This window comes from Prunus dulcis, chromosome 5, assembly GCF_902201215.1.
Source record: "Prunus dulcis chromosome 5, ALMONDv2, whole genome shotgun sequence".
In the NCBI taxonomy this organism is placed as follows: Eukaryota; Viridiplantae; Streptophyta; class Magnoliopsida; order Rosales; family Rosaceae; genus Prunus; species Prunus dulcis.
This window is the reverse complement of record NC_047654.1, coordinates 7,352,371-7,361,108: the sequence shown is the minus strand read 5'-3', so window position 1 is coordinate 7,361,108 and position 8,738 is coordinate 7,352,371. Positions and strand designations below refer to the sequence as shown.

Here is an 8,738-nt window from a genome sequence, read left to right as displayed (position 1 = left end):
GTACTTGGGGTGCCAAAGACTGCAGAAAAAGAATCCAACAAGGCTTGCAATTCATTCTGTTGTGGTGAGGATAAATCATCTGCAGGTTTGGTCATATTTTCACATTCTACAGCACAGAGAATCACACCATAACAACCTGAATGCAACAACTTGTCCATCTAATGACAAGAAATAGGTTGTGGAGGCTGAGGCTTAGAACTGGACAAACAAATTTGCTCATTCCCATGCCAAAACTTCATAGTTAATCTCTCAAAGTCCCACAAGATTGGACCAAAAGTTCTCAACCATTGAACCCCTAACACAATGTCACAGCCTCCAAATGGCAAAGCAAACATATCGGAGGTATATACACAAGTCCCGATGGCTAAAGGAACCGCAACACAACAACCCTTACTCTGAACTTGTTCGCCATCAGCTATTATGGCATCACAAATATGAGACTGATCTAACTTCCAACCCAATGAAATTTTGTCAACCATATTATTGATGTCCAAAATTGAATTCAATTTAAAGGAAATTGTCGGATGCCTGAGGAATCCTTCAGCATCTCAGGATGAATATGCAAGATACAACCAAAAAAAAAAAACACAAAAAACAAACTACAAAAAAACCAGAACACACATATCGGCAAATAAAATAAGCGCACAAATACGAAGATAGTCACACAATAATCACCCACTACACCAAAATCGAAACCTCGAAGCACCAATACGAACACAAGCCAAAGCCAAAGGAGCCAGTAACCAGAGAATGGAATAAGGTGGTCATGCATCAAAGCTAGAGTCAGAGCTAGAGCTCTACACACTTTTCGCTATAGTAGAGTAGTTTAGAGGCTAAGAACGGGTGTGGGCCACCATGGGAGCACAAATGGGTGGATGTAATTGAGATTCCAACGCGAGTCCTGACTTGGAATCTCTGGAACTAACTCAAACATTCTTGCACCAAAGTTCCACTTGGTAATTTTCTGAGCATCTACGTAGATGGTATCCCCAATACTCGGGTGGAAACCTATCGCAGTTTTTGCACACTCATCTAGAGGCGTCAAAGAAACATCTTCATAATAGGAAGAATCCACCTCGAAGAAGGGAACTTTGTCGACCACCAAACGCCATTTCAAATTATCACCACCTGCATCCAACTCCCAGACACACAAATGATTACCAAGCACAAACTCGGTCACCCGCAAATGCCCTCGACATGCACCAAGAACCCGATACAACGAAATGGAATTTCCCCGCACTTCAGACGACATATCAAGAGGTGCCAGACTGAACCGACATTTGTCAACAATAATATGATCGCCATCACCATCATCATTACTAGTACTGATATTACTGATACCTTGGAAGGGGTGCTTTAACACCCATTGTCTTAAAGTCGATTGACTTGAGCACATTGATTTAACACCTGTTTCATGGGTCTTGTAGAAAGCTTGATAAAGTTAGCATTTTTTAAATTTTTTTTTTTTTTTTTTTAAAGGGCGAGAGTGGTGATCACTATATGCATTTTGTACGTGTTTATTCTATGTTCTTGGCTGTTGAGCATGGTCATTTGTGTTTAATTATGGTCTTTTTATTTTTGTGTTTTAGTTTATACCCCTATTTTTCATCTTCTTTTTCTTGGGTGCTATAATTGTCTTCATCCTTGGTATATCTTTAGGGGGGGAGTTATTGTTCAAGTGCACAAGATGATATGATCATGTTTATTATTTTTCTTTCACTAGTGTGTTTTTTCTTGATGTGGTAGCTTTTAGTTTTTGTTTAAGTCCTTAAAATAAAAAGTAAATAAAAAAGAAGAAATTTTTTGTTTTCAAACATAGTGTCGTTTTATGCTTCTTGTTTATTTGTGCAGGTAGGCTTTGCTTCATGTTGCACCTTGAGTTTTGCATGAATATCAAAATTACTAAGAAGGACACCAGATAAACTAAATCTAAGGATTGTAATGCCATTGTCAATCCTATTAGTTGCAGACTTATAGCACAACATGTTTACAAGAACATTTCTTTGGAAATATGTATGGCAAAATGAAGAGCAGATACACATAAACAAAGAGGTACGTATCATGTACTATGTTTATAGTGGGATTAGTTAATAATATTTTGTTTGAGTGGCCTAGGCTATGGTATTAATTTAGTCTATATAAATCCAAGTTCACTAGGCTGTAGCCTAGGTTACCATGTTCATGAGACCGTCCCTCGGGGCAGGAAATCATTTCTCATCCTCCCCTCTCATCCTTTCCTCTTTTCCTCCTCTTTCCTCTCCTTTTCTCCTCTCATCATTTTTGTTCTTCCTTTCTCTCTTCTCTGTGAGACATGTATCTATCTTCCTTGTGAGAGTCTTGGAGCCTAAATTGGTAAACCTTTTGTCATATCCATGCTTTTGTCCCTCCCCTTGCTACTGCTGAGTTCTCCACCGACTTCTCCTCCCTCCTCTTTGTCCTCCCTCACACAATGGGTGATGTGCCTGCAAGGTTTTAAGAGTTAAGGATCCTTGTGTTGTACCAACATGCCCAATATGAGTCTACTACCCATCCAAATCATGCACCACTATGCCATAAAAGGCCTTTAGCAACTGATAAAATCAGTTGCCTATTACCCATAAATACCGTGGCATTCAAGCATGCTGCCTATTACCATATAATAGGCAACGGATATTATCTGTGGCCTTTTTCTCATTACCACATCGAATATTTGGTAAAATCCGATGCGTAAATGATTTCTGTGTGCTAAAAAAACGTTGACCTCTGACACTTAAACCCAAAACAGCATCAATAGTTTCAAAAGGGAGGAGGTTAAAGAGGTATTACAGCATCAGTGGTATCTGCTATACTGATGCGTATTATCAATTACAACATCACAAAAACAAAGTGTTGTTGTAAATTATGTTATATGTCATCACTTTTTTTATTTTGCGGACGCGAAAAGCCTCCAATAGTGTTGGTTGTTGCATAAATGCTGATGCTACTTCTAGTTTTAGTCATCAGTGATTATAGATGTCTGGTTATTTTTATCCTTCAACTTCAGTTATTTCTGGAAAACTGAAATTGTTATAAACAATAGGAATCACTTATGTAAGGAAAGGGTAAGTATTTTGCTTGTTTCACATCACACTTTACATAGTTACTGTCTTAGTATCAAAAAGGCATCATTTCCAAATCATGTTGTGTTGTCATTGCTCATACAAATTTTTTTTTTTTTATATAAATAGTAATTTAAATATATCCATACTTGTCCATATATATATATATATAAGCAAAATAATTGAATGATCCATACTTGTCACATCCAAATCACAATTTTTTCAGCCCTACACCACAAATTATCCATACTTGTCTATGTATAGGCGAAATCACATGTAAAATGAAGGAATGTTTAGCTTAAGCAAAAAAGCCATTCTAGGACATGAGTTGCTAATTCTTCTCGCACCTCATCCAATTCCATTTGGGTGTACATGTCCTTCCGTCTAGCTCTATACTGGAAAGGGAAAAAAAAAAAAAAAAAAAAAAAAAAAAAAAAAAAAAAAAAAAAAACACATGTAGAATGTAAACACAAACAGTGTGTAATATGAACATAAGCTTAAAAAGTGTAAGGTACTAAATTTCATAAGATATGTTGTCAGTTCAAATTAACCAATATGCAAATTTAAGAAATCATATTGGTGAACAAGAAAATCTAATTTGTCTACCAATCTAGTTAGATATTAAGAAGTCATTAAATGGATCTCACTTCATGTTTCAACTATCAATTAAATGATTATGTGATGGGGTAGAGAGCTGGACAAGCACAACTAGCATTTCTTCTTGATTAACACAGACCCAACTACCAAAAAAACAGAGTCACATTGCTCATTCTCTAAACAACTGGTTATTTGCAAATATAGGATTTTATACTACACAAAAGATATAATTAAAATTAGGAGCAAAGTAGACAAATGCATTACTGTGAGTATTCTACATTTGGGAAAATGTATATCACTTCATTTAACATAATAGAAATGTGAGAATAATTCATGAAAATTGGTTTAATGCATATAGCACAAACACAAAATGCAAAAGCCTCTAACGCAGGAAAAAATTACCACATTCCAAAACCAGATTATATTATAGTCCAAAAAACAGAAGTCGCATAATTTCCATAAGTACCTTATTTCGAAATTCAAGGGAGGAATCTTCACAAATATCCTTCATGTATCTCATCACGAAATACCCACATGACTTGCCATCCCTTTGTTTAGGAGCACCATACATTTTTACACAACAATTCAACATTTAGTTAGTTAGGTTCCTTAAAATTAATCTTACAATGTTTGTGAAATAAAAGCATACCGAAAGCATAATCCATGTCGGTAATTTACGAGGTCGTCTCCCAATTTGTGCATTGAAAGTTTTTATCCCACTTTAGCACATAAATAACACTTGTTATAGACTGTAAGCCAAATGCAAAAAATTTACATATTAAGGAAATAACTAAGAGAGACGGACTTACTCATTTACAACAATTTTCCACGCTTCATGAGGGTGATAAGCCCCAAGAGTATCCATGACACACACATTATCTTTGTCCTCATCAATTATTGTTAGGATCCAATGTCCCCCAATGTTAATTCAAAATATATTAGTAATAGTCAAACATTCCTTGTGAAAAAACAAACCACTTTACTTACCCAGGATTATATGGAATCAAAAAGATACCGTCAATGCTCATTAGTCTCAAACATTTCGTAATGTATTCCGACCTCAAATTCCCATCTCTTCGATCATGTGCAGTACACGCTGGGTCCATAAATCCAATCACTTGATCCCTTTGTTGGCCTTTTACCAAGCGAAACAAATAGCTGCCAACCATTTCCCATAGTTACTAACTAAATGAGACACAAGATTAACAGCCAATATGAGAAAAAGAAAATTATAGAACACCAAGTTACAATTACCTAATATAAGCAGTGATTATAGTTTGTCCTATTTCTCTCATTTCAGCGAACGCGATAACATGTTCTTGAAAGATGTATACAATCTTTTGTACACCAAATATGTCCTCATCAATATTTGTGGAGATAGTCTGACTTTGGACATCACTTGATGTGCGTGTGCATATAAAACCTTGCAAGACTTTGGCATTGTTTGTGATATCGACTTGAATAAAGACTTTGCTAATTTTTCCTTTGTATTTTCCCTCTTCTTCTACAATTATTGCATATAGCAGAGGGTTATATATATATATATATATATATATATATATATACAATTTTTTATATATTAGTTAGAATGGAAAACATAACAAGCTTAAAAGAAAATGACTTTACCACTTTATCATCAAAGACAATAAGATCTTGAGGCCAAGCTACTTGCGACCCAATGGCATCCCCAACAGTTTCTAACACTCCTTTCACAGGGATTGGTAGTGGAGAATCTCTCATTAGTGCACAATTCACAGCTACTCTTATGTTCCCCACCCCCTAAGGAACATTATGAACTAGCTGGTTTGGCACATTAATCTTAACTATTGTGCCACTTGCAACAATATTTGCCTTTGAGCGAAAGCCATTTTGCATTCTTTCCCCTAATATGCATATAAAAGACAAGTCACAAATATAATACAAGCAAATATATCCAACTGTAAACTAAATTGTCTCATATGCATAGTATCAAAGTAAATAAAAAATCAGCATTACCTTCATAACCCCAATTTCAGTTTGCTCCACCACATCCTCACAACCTTCTTCATCACAAATTTGTTTTTCATCATCCTCAAATTTTCTCTGTATGTTTGTTAATGCTTTCTCGGATAACATGGGAGATGGATGTACATTTGGGGATTGGAGAGATGTGTTATTAGGAACTTGAGTGTTAATCACCACCTTTAGCATCTCGATTTGGTTTTGAAGAACTTGTTGTGCAGCTTCATGCCTTTTTTGTTGCTCTTCCATCATCTTTCTTGTCTCCATTATCAAAGAATCTCGTTGTTCCAACATTATCTTCGAGACACACTCGCTCTTCTTCTTAGGAACTTTGAAATATGTATTTGGCTTCACATTGCCTCCCACACCCCACACCCTTCCAGCATGTTCAGGGGTCCCTAAAGCCATTGACAAAACATCATTATTCCCAGAAATGGTTAAAGTGCCTTCTTTTTTCTCCTTTATCAAGTTATCCTGAAACCATTATCAACAAAAAGAAGGTGATCACAATCAACATCATAGACATGTTTCAGTAATTTTTATTGTCAACAAAAGAGAACATAAATTAACCAACTTAATTAGTACTTACAATCTTTTCAGCCATTAAAGCTACCTCCTCATCAACTATATACCCATTTTTATCTTCACGTGCATACTTCCATAGAAGAGCTCTATCAATTTCCTCACCCTTCTCCACTACATTCTTCTCATACTATTTAAGAGGATCAAATTTAGCATAGGGCAAATACACAAATAAGACAACAAAAAACAGTTTCACCATTTACACTTACCAAGTTTTTGGCCACTCCAAGATACCCTTTACGGCCTGTTTTGTAATGATATTTACATGTACTTTACTTTGCCTTTCCAGAAGTTTATATGTCATATTTATCCCAAAAAATCATTGTTTTAAATGAAAAACAGCAAGTTTGTATGTCAGCATACCTGCCATTCAGTAGTTAATCTCGAGGTTACAAAACTACACTTATGTCACAGACTACTCATGAAAATCATAAATTCAGTAAATTTTAGGCTAAAAAACTACACTTTCAGTCCTTGAAAGATAATAAGTTTCTATTTCGCCTTCACTTCTGAACAGGTAAAATGGGTCCTTACTTATTTTATTTCAATTGAGTTCCCATTGCATAGTCAATGAGCTTTGCAATGGTTCACCTGTCTTTCTCATATGAGAGTTGCAGGAATTTTGTTTGATGAATTACATAATGGTCAATACCAAGCCAAGCTCTACGTATTTTACAAACTTGACGAATGAGAAAAAAGACCCTATTACGTTTATAGCTTAGACTGAAAGCAAACACCTATCAAAAACTAAAATTCCCAAAACTCAATTCTACGTGAAAATACAAGAGCCACGGAATCAAATTATCAAATAAACCAATTCCTTTTCCTCATTAATTTTCTTAATCCAAGACACGTCAAAATCAGATTGAACCATCAAGCATGTTCCAAGATAATCAATCACAAATTTAGCAACATAACGCAGCAAAAAGCTGTAAAAAAATATTTTAAAAATTTGAAGACTTTCCCAGTATTAAGAGAAAGAATGTTTAACCTTAAATTTTAGTTGTGAAGAGAGAAGAAAAGCTTACCAGAAGAGGAGGTGTGGGGTGTGATCAAAACCCTAACTTTTGGGGAAAGGGAAATGCTTCACTAATAGATGAAATCACACAATTGTCGACTTAAACTTCCGTCTGAGCATCTGGGCTTGAGAAATTGTGTGAGCTGGCTTGAGAATCGTCGAATGGAAGAATGATTCTCATGATGAATCGTAATGGTTGAGCATCTGATGGTTTTAGTAGGAATGGGGCAATGATGGAGGAGAGAGAAGAAAGAGAGAGTTTCCGAGGGACTGAAGGAGAGATTTTTTCAGGAGATGAAGTTTTAGGGTACAGTTTTAGAGGGAGTGAAAAAATTGAGAGGGAGTTAGAAGTAATTAGGGCTAGAGTTTGAGAGGGAGCTGAAGTTTCAGAGAGAGTTTGCGAGGGAGAGTGAACTTTTTGGGTTAGGGTTGACTCAGACGTTAGGCATAAGAGGGAATTACCAAAAAATGACCCTCTTAAAAATAAAATAAAAACTAATCAGTTTAGGCATCTGTGGTTATGTAGAATGCTAAAGGGGGAATAAAGGAATCGTCATAAATAAACACAAATTTTTTATGATGTCTTTATACCTGTTTTGTAACATCCCGGTCCTAAATAAATTTTTAATTATTAATTTATTCAGATAAAAGACTATTTTGCCCATGGAATATTTTATTAGTATAAAAGTTGACTTTTGATTCGGGAAGGAATTTGGGAATTTCAATTGTACCGTTGCGTAGAGCACATCGAGATGAGTCCGTACACACGTAGTGGGCGCAAATCCGAATTGTCACGAGAGAGATAAGATCAAAATTCAAGTAGAGGCAAAATCATAATTTTTTGAAAGTAGCTTTTGAAACCAGAAGATCTCTCTCTCTCTCTCTCTCTCTCTCTCTCTCTCTCTCCTGTCCCACGAACAACCCCTCCCCCCCTTTGAAACAACAGCGACGGTTTTTCCGTCGCCACCACCGCCACATGCCATCGTTTTGGGTGGCAGCTGTCCCAAAAGAACCGGGCCACCTCCCTCTTCCCATCTCGACCAACCTCAGCCACTAGAACCACCGGTGCTTGCCTGAAACTGAAGAAATCCGGGCTGTTTTTGGACAATTTTTGACAGATTTTTTCAAAAGCTCGTTCTGGTGATTCCGGCCACCAAATCGTAAGATCCAAGTATGCTTTCTCATCCTATCAATGTCTTCTAGCTGCTGGTTGTGTAATTTATGAGAAATTTCTGCGTTTTGAGACGTAAATAAGCGATGGAAGTTTTGGCTAGTTTCAGCCTCCAATTCTGGTCAATTCAGGTGACTTTTTGGGATAGGTCTAAGAACAAAAGTTGCTCCACTCTATGTGTTGATCATGTAGGTATAAGTATTGACCGGCGGTTTGGAGATTTTCCTATCGCCGGTATCGCTTTGGACACCCACATTGTGGTGGTGCGTGGGCACTGTGTGGGTGACCCTCT

General features: G+C 36.5%; 1 long non-coding RNA gene across 4 annotated transcripts; it reads right to left on the bottom strand.

Moving 5' to 3' along the window:
• Positions 1-3,226: 3,226 nt before the first annotated feature.
• Positions 3,227-7,735, bottom strand: LOC117629258. 4 transcript variants are annotated; one of them, XR_004586044.1, is made up of 10 exons: positions 7,286-7,735; positions 6,467-6,620; positions 6,265-6,387; positions 5,670-6,149; positions 5,301-5,557; positions 4,929-5,178; positions 4,484-4,832; positions 4,324-4,393; positions 4,141-4,222; positions 3,227-3,472 (listed from the first exon to the last, which is right to left on the bottom strand). It is a non-coding gene; the product is annotated as an uncharacterized LOC117629258 (long non-coding RNA). The 4 variants fall into 4 exon arrangements; XR_004586046.1 differs by having other exon boundaries at positions 4,929-5,175; XR_004586047.1 differs by lacking the exon at positions 4,929-5,178.
• Between the last annotated feature and the right edge of the window lie 1,003 nt (positions 7,736-8,738).